Below are 12,098 nucleotides of genomic sequence, written 5' to 3'. Positions count from 1 at the left end.
GAGTAAAAATTAAGTTAGAACTTACAAGTTAAAATTAACTAATTCTTTAAGAATCTATTCTCAAAGTTCAAAACTAGCCAATCAAAAATACAAATTATCAAGAATTATAAATTCAATATATAACTTGGACTAATTAATCACAATTCAATCACAACTTAGTGAACAAAGTTATTAAATTTACATAAGTATCAATTATCAAACAATCACTACAAAACACAATTTTCACCAAAATCTTCGTAACAAATATACTTGACTTTTTTTTATGCTTTTACACTCATAAAGTTTCATAATGAGGTTTATGTCAAAACACGAGATAAAAACATAAAGAAGCACCTTAACAGAGTTTCTGTTATTGCAGAAGCAATAGTGATGCAAAAAAAGTTTGAAAATAGAAAAGTATAGCAAGAATGGAAAAAAAGAACTGAATTGACCAAAATTGACAATGAGTAAAAAGTGCTAATTGATTACAATAAGTATTAGGCTTATATAGTGGAAGACTGTTGATAACAAAGCTAAAGGCTCTCTAATCAATTTTTAACATACTGAATAATAACTTGACAAATAATAACATACTGTTTTTTTATTAATTTTTTTATTATCAAATATTTTTTAAAAAAATTATAGTTGGACTACACATACATATAATTTTTCATCTAAGTCCATCCAAGCTGGTCCAACACCAAAAAAATCCAATCCCATTAAATAAGCGTGTATTCACGCGCCCAAACCACCGAAACGTTTAACATTTATTCGCGCCTTCATTATGAAACAACATTCTTTGTTCAACCTCAAAATCACCACTGGAGAAGTTCAAATCTCTCTCAAAATCTCTCAAATCTCCATCGTGTTCTCTGCGAAAACTGCTCCTACTCCAGAATCGCGTCAAGCTTTTGAAAAGAAGAAGAAAAAACAAACAAAAATAAAAACAAAGACTCCGCAAGGTATGAGAAAAACTGTCGTCATTGTGTTCATTTAAATTCTCTCAAGACTCGCATTTCTCATAGTTCGATTTAAGGTTCAGTGGATTGAGTTGCTTCGTTTATTAGTAGATCGGCTTATTCTGAATCTATTTTTATTGTGTAATAAATAGGGCATACGAATAGAAAATGTATTGTTATTTTCTTTCTTTGATATATTGATCGGTTCATTGGTGTTAGTTATTTTGATTTACTTGATTGTTAGTGTGTTCAGTAGAGTTCTTTTGGATGCAGAAATATTTTTCTTACTGATTGAATGTTTATCACGTTTTATTCAAAATATGAATGGAGTTTGGTTCAATGGAGTTCATTTTGATTTACTTGATTGTTAGTGTGTTCAGTTGAGTTCTTTTGGATGCAGAAATATTTTTTTATGATTGAATGTTATTACGTTTTATTCAGCACATGAATGTTGTTCAGTTCAGTGGAGTTGCTTATTTTGATTCACTTGATTGTTAGTGTGTTAAGTCAAGTCTTTGTGCATGCATGTAGAAATATTTTTATTAATGATTAAATATTTATCACGTTTTATTCAACACATGAATGTTGTTCGATTCAATGCAATTGCTCATTTTGATTCACTTGCTTAAAATGTGCATGCTTGTGCTTGTCAATATATTGAGTGAATTATTGACCAAATTTTTTTGTCCTTACAGCAAAAATAAAGAAGATAATGGTGACAAAGAAGGAGAAGCCGCACTATAACGTAAGTATATGTACACATTAAATATATTTATCACCTTTCATTCGAATAAAGTCTATTTTGTAATGAAATTGTAAAAAATAAAAATAAAAAATAAAAAATAGTTAATTTCTTATGCAACTGTTATGATTGATGCAACCTTTTTGCTCTCTACTGTTGCTGAATCTGCGAGATGTGTTGCTAAGCTAATGAAATTCAGAAATGATTGTACAATATTTGCATATTTTTAATATTAGCAATGACGGCATAAGTTTGAGGATTTTATTTTTATTGGCTTTAACATGTGTACGTTTGTTTTGAGTCTCTACTTTGTAATTTTATTTCTGTTGTAATTAATTTATATTCAACTTTCACTGTACTTACTGCTTAACGCCTTATTGTTGTGTTACCAATAAAACTACATTTCTCAGGTTTTTACTATTTTATTTTATTTTATTTTATCAATAAAACTATTTTGGGACAAACTGTTCATCCACAACTCACCTAGTCTGCAGAATGAACCGAACATGTTATTAAGGTAAAACAATTATATAGTACTAAATGAACGGAATATTATCCATTATATAAAATCAAATTCAAAACAGTTTTTTGCATAATGAACCGAACACGTTATTAAGGTGAATCAACCATATAGTACCAAATGAACGGAACATTATCCATTATATAAAATCAAATTCAAAACAGCTTTCTACAGAATGAATTGAACATGTTATTAAGGTGAAACAATTGTATAGTACTAAATGAACGAAACATTATCCATTATATAAAATCAAATTCAAAATACCTGTGTCTACAATTTAGAGATTATCAATTCAATTCAGAACACCTGCGTACATTCAATTCAATTCAATTTAACAATTGTATTCTATTCAATTCGATTTAAAAAATAATCCAAACTTCGTCCGCTTAATTCGTTTCAGGAGAATAATTCAAATCACTTTCATTCAACTGATTTGAAGTCATTCATTGTTTTGATAGAATATTAAAATCTGAAAACCAAGAAGATAAATCTATAAATAGAAGAAGAAAACGAAAAAGAACAAGAAGAAAAAGGACGAGCAGCAGAGAAGAATGAGTAGAAGAGAAGAAAAAATAAGAAGAACGATGAGCAGTAGAAATTGCATATCCAAATCATTAACGTTGAAGAATGTTTACGTTGAAAAAGAAGTTTACATAATTCCATTACGTTAACAGGAGGGAGAAGGAGGATGCGCGTTAACAAAAAATTGCTTGGATGACTTTGTTAGACTTTTTATATGGATGTGGAGCATTATTAAAAAAATTATAGGATTTAATCTATCTTATATTTCTAAGGACGATACATGTTAAATTTATTAAAAATATAAAAAATTAAAGCTTCTAATAATTTATTTTACATTCATTAAATAAAAACATTTAAAACTTTTTACAAATGTTAAACTTATTATGTGTCTTAAAGAGTTAATACAAATGTTAGTTAAATTTAAAATTATATTAGTATAAAATGTATATATAGTTTTTAATGTTTGTAATTTTTTTAAAAAATATTTCTAATATTTTTATGAATTTAATTTTATTTTTAATATTTTTAATATATGTTAAAATTATCTCTGAATATTAATTCCATCTAAAACATTAAGGACAAAATTAAAATATTTATAAGTAATTTTGACACAAACAAAAATATTAATGACAAAATTAAATTCATAAAAAATGTTAGAAACATTAAATAAAATTAAACGTTAAAGATATTTAAAAAAATATTAGGGATGTTAGAAAGGGGAGAGGGAGCAATAGGAAAAGGATTTGTGAGTATTCATGTTGTGTAGAATGATACAATATAGAAGGGTATTTATAGGTACTAAGAAAATCAAAATAATAAAGACGTAATATCCTATAATAAATATTCAGATATGTTAAATAATGCTAATTGATCTAATTGATCCTAATTATACTCTAACATCCCCCCTCAAACTCAAGTGACAACTTGAGTTTGAAACTTATTTGAAACAATTAAATAAAAAAATGAATAAAATGATAGAACGGGTGTAGACGAAACTGCCTGAAGAAAGCGCAGACAGAACTGTCGAAAGGAAGCGCAGACAAAATTGCTGGAAGAAAGCACAGACGAAACTACCGGAAGGAAGCGCAGACGGAACAGCCACAAGGAAGCGCAGACAGAACTGCCACAAGGAAACGCAGACGAAACTGCCACAAGAAAACACAGACGGAACTGCCACAAAAAAACACAGACGAAACTGTCGGAAGAGAACGCAGACGAAACTGCCACAAGAGTGGCCAACTGTAGAAAAACTGCTAAAAAAATGATAAACTGCTGAAAAGTGACAAAGTGTGAAGAGATGACAAACTATCGGAAGGTGACAAAATATATATTATTTCTCCATAAGAATAAGTAAGTAGTGGATGAACTAATTGATGAGGTCAGAAAATTATCAAAGTATTGACAAAAGAGAAGGAAAAAAATAATACAGAAAAAAAGTATGAAAAGGAAGGCAATTTTGCCAGAAGAAAATCACCGGAGGATATCATAGCTCTAATGCCATGTTAAAAAGGGAAGAGGGAGTAATAGGAAAAAGATTTGTGAGTATTCAAGTTGTGTAGAATAATACAATATAAAAGGATATTTATAGGTACTAAGAAAATCGAAATAATAAAAATATAATATTCTATAATAAATATTCAGCGATGTTAAATAATGCTAATTGATCTAATTGATTCTAATTATACTCTAACAAAGGACAACAAATATAATTGACCTATTATATTAATATATGCATTAAAATTAAACTCTACTTTGAATAGTCGATGAATTTTTTTAGCTCAAATTTATTTACTAATTTTATTTATTTGCTTATTAGTAAAAATTGATTTCACTCCATTAGCAATCGCAATTAATTTGAGTTAATCAAATAATTATCTTACGTATCTATTTAACTAAATATTAAAAATTTAAATTTTATTTTATGTTTATAATAACTAATTGATTACTATGCCGCTCTAATCACCAAACTTTTAAATAGATCTTAAATTAATAATAAATTAATCTTTAATCTACTGAATTAAAAAATATCGTGCATAAAGAACTAAAATAATGCTATGTTTTTGTCCGATTCAACGAGGCAATGCCAATAGTTTCTATAAATATGAAATTATTATTATTAGAGTAAAGTATAAGATAGAAATTCACATGTAATTGTCTTCATGTAGAGTTGATATTTGAGAATTGTTAGATAATTTGACAAGTTTGACTAAATAATTATTTAACAATTTTTAACTCTCAACTTCACGTGAAAACAATTGTATATGAATCTTTACTTTATTATTATTATACCAGTCATCGGCAAAGAAATCAAATTATGCACGAATTTACGTTGTTGTACTCGAAATGGAATTTGTGGACATCCTAACCTAGTCACCATAGCTTCATGAGTAGTATTATGCACTTTCAGATCATAACCTAAAATCACCATTCTCAATCCTAATTCATTAGCTTTTTCAAATGCAATAAATGAATGTGTTGCTCCTGAATCAAATAAGGTATTTAAGATTTTACCAACCATTTCACAGTTACCTCTAATCAGTGTCTCAGATCCCTCAGCACCTGCTGCAGAAGTGATGTCCACTTTTCTTGGCTGTTGTACCCTACCAGTATCATATTTCTTCTTCTCCAGACAATTACTGGCCAAGTGCCCGGACTGTCCACAAAAATAGCATACTCCAAGTCCTGATCTGCACGAAACTCCAAGATGATACTTCTCGCACCTCTGACAGTTCAAATCTTGCCGTGGCTGCTTTCCAAACCTTCTTCCTTGATTAACATTAGTATTCAGTCTTCTGTAATTACCCTGGCCTTGATCCTGCTATGGAACAAAGCTTCCACGCTTGAAATTCCTACCTCTCGGAGCAAAGTTTCTCCTTGTAGTCCTTTGAAAAAGCACCTTCAAACTTCCTTTTTCTGCTATCGCCTTCCTCACACATTCCTCAGCTACCCTACTCTTATTCACCTATTCAGGAAACACTCTGATCTCCATTAGGGCAACGAAGCTCAACATATCGCTTTGAAGACCTCCTCATACTTAATACATTTCCACTCAGCAAAATCTTCAGGCGCACCTTAACAGATATGAGAAAAGTGACATAACTTCTCAAACTTGCTGGTATACTCAGTAACAGTCAGTTGGCTTTGCTTTAATTGCATTAATTCAAGTTCCTTAGCATTTCTGACTAAATTAGAAAAATATTTCTTATAGAACTCTGTTCGAAATACCTCCCAAGGAATCGCGGCGCCATCTGGCTGCAGGATACGTCGTGTCCCCTGCCACCAATACTGAGCCTCGCCTTGCAGCTGATAAGTTCCAAACTCAACACATTGCTCCTCAGGAACCTGTTGAGCCTGCAGCGCCCGCTCCATAGCCTGAATCCAATTATCTGCATCAGTGAGATTTGTGGTTCCCTTGAAGGTCGGAGGGTGAACTTTCAGAAATGTAGCAAGTGTCATAGGACCTTCTTCATCATTATTATTTTCGTGATTACCCTGGTTTATTTGATTACCCAGTGCCTCGGCTGTCACATGCATAACTGCACCCATATTTTCCAGGGTAGCCATAAAGTCTATTGGGACATTCCCTTCTAGGCCAGGATTAACAGTGCCTATCGTACCTTTACCTTGCCTGCGACCATGTCCGCGAGTCGACATCTAGTCCCTATACACACCAAACAAGTGATATTAAGTTGATCAATCTCAATATTGCAGGTCTAATGCTTTAAGTTCCAAATGCATGCTCACAAATGTTTATGCCATATATATCAGTTAGATCTCCTAATAGCACATAGACACATATATAAAGAATGCACATAAGCATAGTAAGTCCGTCTTCCAGGCTCTATAGGAACGAACTGAGCTTTATGCTTAAGCCGTAAAACAGAGGTGGTGTGGTATTACGACCTCTAAAATAAAATGTGTGCATATAATAGCAGAAAAAATATAATAAACTATGAGCCTTGAAGAACAGATGAAATAAAAATCACGAAATAAAAGCGTAATGTTCAGGAAACGAGTTATCTTGCGTACTAAAAGAGTTATAGCTGTCAAGCATAAGATAACAAAAGTAGGAATAGAGGGCCAAAGATACAAAATAACAAGCTCCTAACTCAGCTTGCGAAGTCAAGGCTGGCCGGAGAATATTTACACATATATATACATAACCAAAACCCAAATTTATATAAACAAAATCCTGTCTCTCTATAAGTCTCTAATAGGGTTAAAAAGAACAAGTCAGGTAGAGAGAAAACTAAGTACATATATATACATAACTATACAATAAAAAAGTAACCCGATAACTACTTCGCTTCAAATGTTCAGACGCCTGACAAGGTGCCTCTCGACCTGCATCTGAAAAATAACAACATAGTATGGGATGAGAACCAGAGTTTCTCAACATGGTAAATGTGCCACACATATAAGATATAAGGTATTGGGAATGCCAGAGGCAATCCTAGAACACCGACACTCAGATTATAAAACCTAAAGTATTAAACAAAAACCATAAAAGGTGGTTTTCTAAGAGTATGTAAGCCTAACTTAGCTTAATCTTGAATATAAGTCTTATTGCCTTTCCTCCACACCTCCATCTCTGACAACATATCACAGACAAATAAGCAGATGAAGGCAAGCACAAGAAGGATACAAGTACTGCAGGTAATAACAAATATACATTTAACATAGCAAATACACTTAGGCACACCCAGTTAATGCACAAACAAGTAATTCAAGTAATATGCACATGATGCATGCCTGTCCTATGGCTGATGAGTCTCATCTGTCGGTTATCAGGCCAATTCGACAAGTCCGGTTTGCTAAACCTTTGGACTGTCCTTCGACATGCATCCCCAAGAGTCTATGCATAACTTTTTCTTAAATAATTAATATTGCTCAATGGGGGTTAACATTATAAGTGCCCGGTCACCCTTACGTCGTAGGGTCAACAGAGTATTGAGTTTTTGACCTGGTACACGTGGTGGCAAGGCACGGTACTTTATCCAGAAAATCTTGTATCTAAGATCATTTGATTATTTAAGCAAAATGTCATACAGAATCATTCATAGCATTTCATATTCAATTCGTCACTTTTTCAACTTTACTTCACCTCCAAGTCATCCCCATTTCCAAACTTCACTTGATTATTAAGCTTAATACTATTATTTATGACTAGAAGAATAAAAATAGAGGTTTAGAAGTTTGAAATAGGGTTTAAAACTCAAAAAACCATATCTACTGGAATAGGGGCCACGCGCACGCGTGGCTCACGCGTACACGTGGGCGTGTAAAAAAGGCAGCTCGCGCGCGTATTCCCTTATCATACGTACACGTAGGTGAATACTTCATGTCACGCGTACGCGTGGGCCATGCGTATGCGTGGACATGCTTGCTGGCTCATTACGCGTCCGCATAGGACCAATCGCGTACGCCTAGTCAAAACGAAAATTTTGACACTAATTTCAAAGAATTCGGTCCAAGATTGGACCGAACGAGTTAAACCGGTTGAACCGGACCCAAACTGAGCCCGTGGACCCAATCGGCCCAGTACTTAAGTGAACCAAAGCATCTCTTCTTCCCTAATTCAGCAGAGGCAGCGCTGAAAACACACAGGAGAGAGGAGAAGAGAAAATTTCCCTAACCCTTACGCTAATTTCAAATCATCGTATCTCCTCCGTCTGAGCTCCGATCGTCGCACCGTTTGCGGCCACGCGACCACCGCGTTAAGCTCTACGTTTTTATTGGAACAATTTCATAGGTAATTTTCTTATTCACTCTCAGTATCTTCTTCCTCCAATTTTCGAAAATTAGGTAGTGGTGTTGAATTTCTTTGCTTTTTGATGTTTTAGAATCCAATTAGCTTGAGGAAAATGTTTACTATTTCTTATACGAAACTTGGATAAGGTGAGGATACCATAATCCTATTTAATTTTCTGAATTTGTGCTTTAGGTATTAAATTGGGTATATATGTATTATGAATGTGTATTAGGTTGTGAATAAATAATTGGAGCTTGAAATTGTGGATATTGGAATTTGGAGGAAGCTGTTTTATTGAATTTTTGGGGCTGTGTCTATTTTGGTGAGTTGCCTTGGACATTATGTGGAAACCAACCAAGGTATGGTTTAGGTTTCTTGCATTTAATATATAATGTTTTGTGAAAACTTGAGCTAGATGACCTTAGGATAAGTTGGAACGTATGGAAATGTATAATGCTTAGTGTCCTTAACATTTTGGATGTGAGTTGTGAAAATGTGCCATGTTGTTGTATGATGGATGATAAAATGGTGTAGGATTTTGTGGTTGGGTTATTGTATGTGTTAGGATTGATTTTTCAGGTGTGAATGGATGATATGTGAATGGAATGAACAATGAAATGGAGGTTTAATGAGTTTGTAAAAAGTTGATTTTGGGCTGAACTTCGACGAGTTATAACTTGGCTTCTGGACCCTCAATTTGTTTCCAACTTGTTTTAAAATAAAAATTGGATTCATGAAATTTATGCCATTCGAAGAACGGGTGAAAAATATTTTAAATCGAAGAAGTTATGGGTGTTGGAAGATTTGAACAAAAACTGTTTTCTTTTCAAATTCTGCAGCTTGCTACTTAATCAGATTTTGAAAAAAATGTACGTCCATGCGTACGCGTGACATGAAGTATTCACCTAGGTGTACACATGATACGGGGATACGCGCGCGAACTGCCTTTTTTACACTCCCACGCATACGCGTGATCCACGCGTACGCGTGGCCTCTATTCTAGCAGACATGGTTTTCTGAGTTTTCAAACCTATTTCAAACTTCTAAACCTCTATTTTCATTCTTCTAGTCATAAATAATAGTATTAAGTTTAATAATCAATTGAAGTTTGGAAATGAGGATAACTTGGAGGTAAAGTAAAGCTGAAAAAGTGACGAATCGAATATGAAATGCTATGAATGATTCTGTATGATATTTGGCTTAAATAATCAAGTGATTTAAGATACGAGATTCTCTGGGTAAAGTACTGTGACTTGCCACCACGTATACCAGGTCGAAAACTCGATACTCTGTTGGCCCTACGACGTAAGGGTGACTGAGCACTTATAAATTTCCGGAAATGTTAACCCCCATTGACCGATATTAATTATTTGAGAAAAAGCTATGCATAGACTCTTGGGGATGCACGTCGAGGGACAGTCCAAGGATTTAGCAAACCGGACTGTTGGGTTGGCTTGATAACCGACAGATGAGACTCATCAGTCAATGGACAGGCATAAATCATGTGCATATTACTTGAATTATGTTAAAATATTTATTTTACATTTATTAAATAAAATTATTTAAATTTTTTTATTAATAATAAGTTTATTATGTATTATAAGAAGGTTTAATTACTCTGTTAGTCTCTATAGTTTCACCAAATTTTTATTTAGGTCTCTATACTTTTTTTCCTTTCAACTGGGTCCCTTACACTGCTTTAATTTTGTAATTTAGTCTTTCCTAGTGCAAAAAATATTAGAGTTAACTAAATATTTCTTCACAAATTGAAAGTATTTATAATTAAAAACTTAATTAAATCTTTGACCGTATGTATTTTGATAAAAATATTATGTTAATTTTAACATTTTTAACGTGAAAATGACGCAATTATTACAAAATTAAAAGCAGTAGTGTATGGACCCAATTGAAAAGAAAAAAAGTATAGAGGCTTAATTAAAAATTTAATGAAACTATAAATACCAATAAAATAATTAAACCTTCTAAAAACACATATTAGCTAAACCTTTATTATTAGGAAAAGTAAATAATCATTAATTTGTATAGAGTGTCGTTCAAAAATACTTATTTGCAGTAACAATTAGAAGATTTTTTTTTTATCAATCAATTATAATTAGTGAGACTCAAATCCAAAATCTTTAAATGAGAAAGAAAAAACTATATTATATGTCATTTAAAATTTTGAACTATAGTTCCTTAGCGTTATTATTATTATTATTTGTCTTCACCTACAAGGTTTCAACTCCTTCTTTTTTTTGTGTTGGGTTACATCTTCACGTCAGATCTATAATTGGCGTCACATAAAAATTGATTAGGCTCTACAAAAATTATGTACATACAGATCCATATCCAATTCGGCTTGAATCAATATCCAAACCGTTGGCCCAAAAAAAAAATTTGTGATAACCAACAATTTTTAATTATTATTTAATTAATATAAATATTAAATTATTTTTAATAAATAAATTTTATTAATTTCTGTATATAAATATAATAATATTTATTAGTAATGTAACATTAATTCGGTCTAAAATTCATTTTAGCACGAGCCCACATCAAATCTTGTGTCACATACACATTGTACGCTCCTGCTAAGGTTTTATCTAACTAACTTGGGTTGGTTGAGTGGTCAGCTCACTCGTCCGTTTAAGCAAGTGTCGGAGGTTCGAATTTTGCCTTGTGTATGCAGCAACCCATTGACCAGCAGCAGACCCTTAAATGGAGTTCAAATCCGCGAGGATTATTCCTTAACTGTCGGATTAGAGGATACCGTAGACAAAAAAAAAAGTTTTACCTAAAAAAAATAGAAAGATAATATTAATATATGATTGTACAATGCTGTACATGTCTCTAATTCTTTTTTCTTTAATAATGCGGAAAATACCATATCAAAAACGTGGTACCTACTTTAATTTAGAGAGAGAGAAAGAGAGCCCTAAAAGGAAGCATATAATGGAGTTGCAAATTGTGTTAGATTGCACAGTTATGGCATTGTGCAAATTGGATTCCAACTTTGATGTCGGTAGGTATGGCTTTGAAACCTCCTCCTAACTCATAAGTTAAGGTTAACCAACTTGGGTTGGATGAGTTGTCAGCTCACTCGTCCGCTTAAATAAGTGTCGAAAGTTCGAATTCCACCTTGTGCATACAACAATCCATTGGTCAGCGACAAATTCTTAAATAAAGTTCCAATTTGCGACGAATTAGTTCTTGACCTGTCAGGTTGGGAGATAAGTTAAGGTGATTTGATGATGTGATTGTGAGGTGGGTGTGTATGTGATCTTGCTCTGTTTAAACTTCTCTCATCATCACAGGCTTCATTGGCTAATTAGTAATTATAACTAATTAACTCATGTTCTTGTTCTTTGTTCAAATTTTAATATGGACTTGACCCTTTTTCTTATTGCGCTACACTTTATTTTATACACCCAATTTCTCTTATCTTGTTTGCTTGGGTTGGGGACAACTATATATTCATGTGGCCCTTCTTCTCCAACTATCTCACTCTCCATATTCTGTGCATGTTGTCACCATTATAACATCAACTTTCATGTTTCTATATTTATAATATCATAAGTTATTGGAGGAGATTTTTGTCAAATTTGTATTTTTTTAAACTTTTTA

Source organism: Arachis duranensis, chromosome 4 (assembly GCF_000817695.3).
Source record: "Arachis duranensis cultivar V14167 chromosome 4, aradu.V14167.gnm2.J7QH, whole genome shotgun sequence".
NCBI classification, from domain to species: domain Eukaryota; kingdom Viridiplantae; phylum Streptophyta; class Magnoliopsida; order Fabales; family Fabaceae; genus Arachis; species Arachis duranensis.
Note: the sequence above shows the minus strand (reverse complement) of the source record.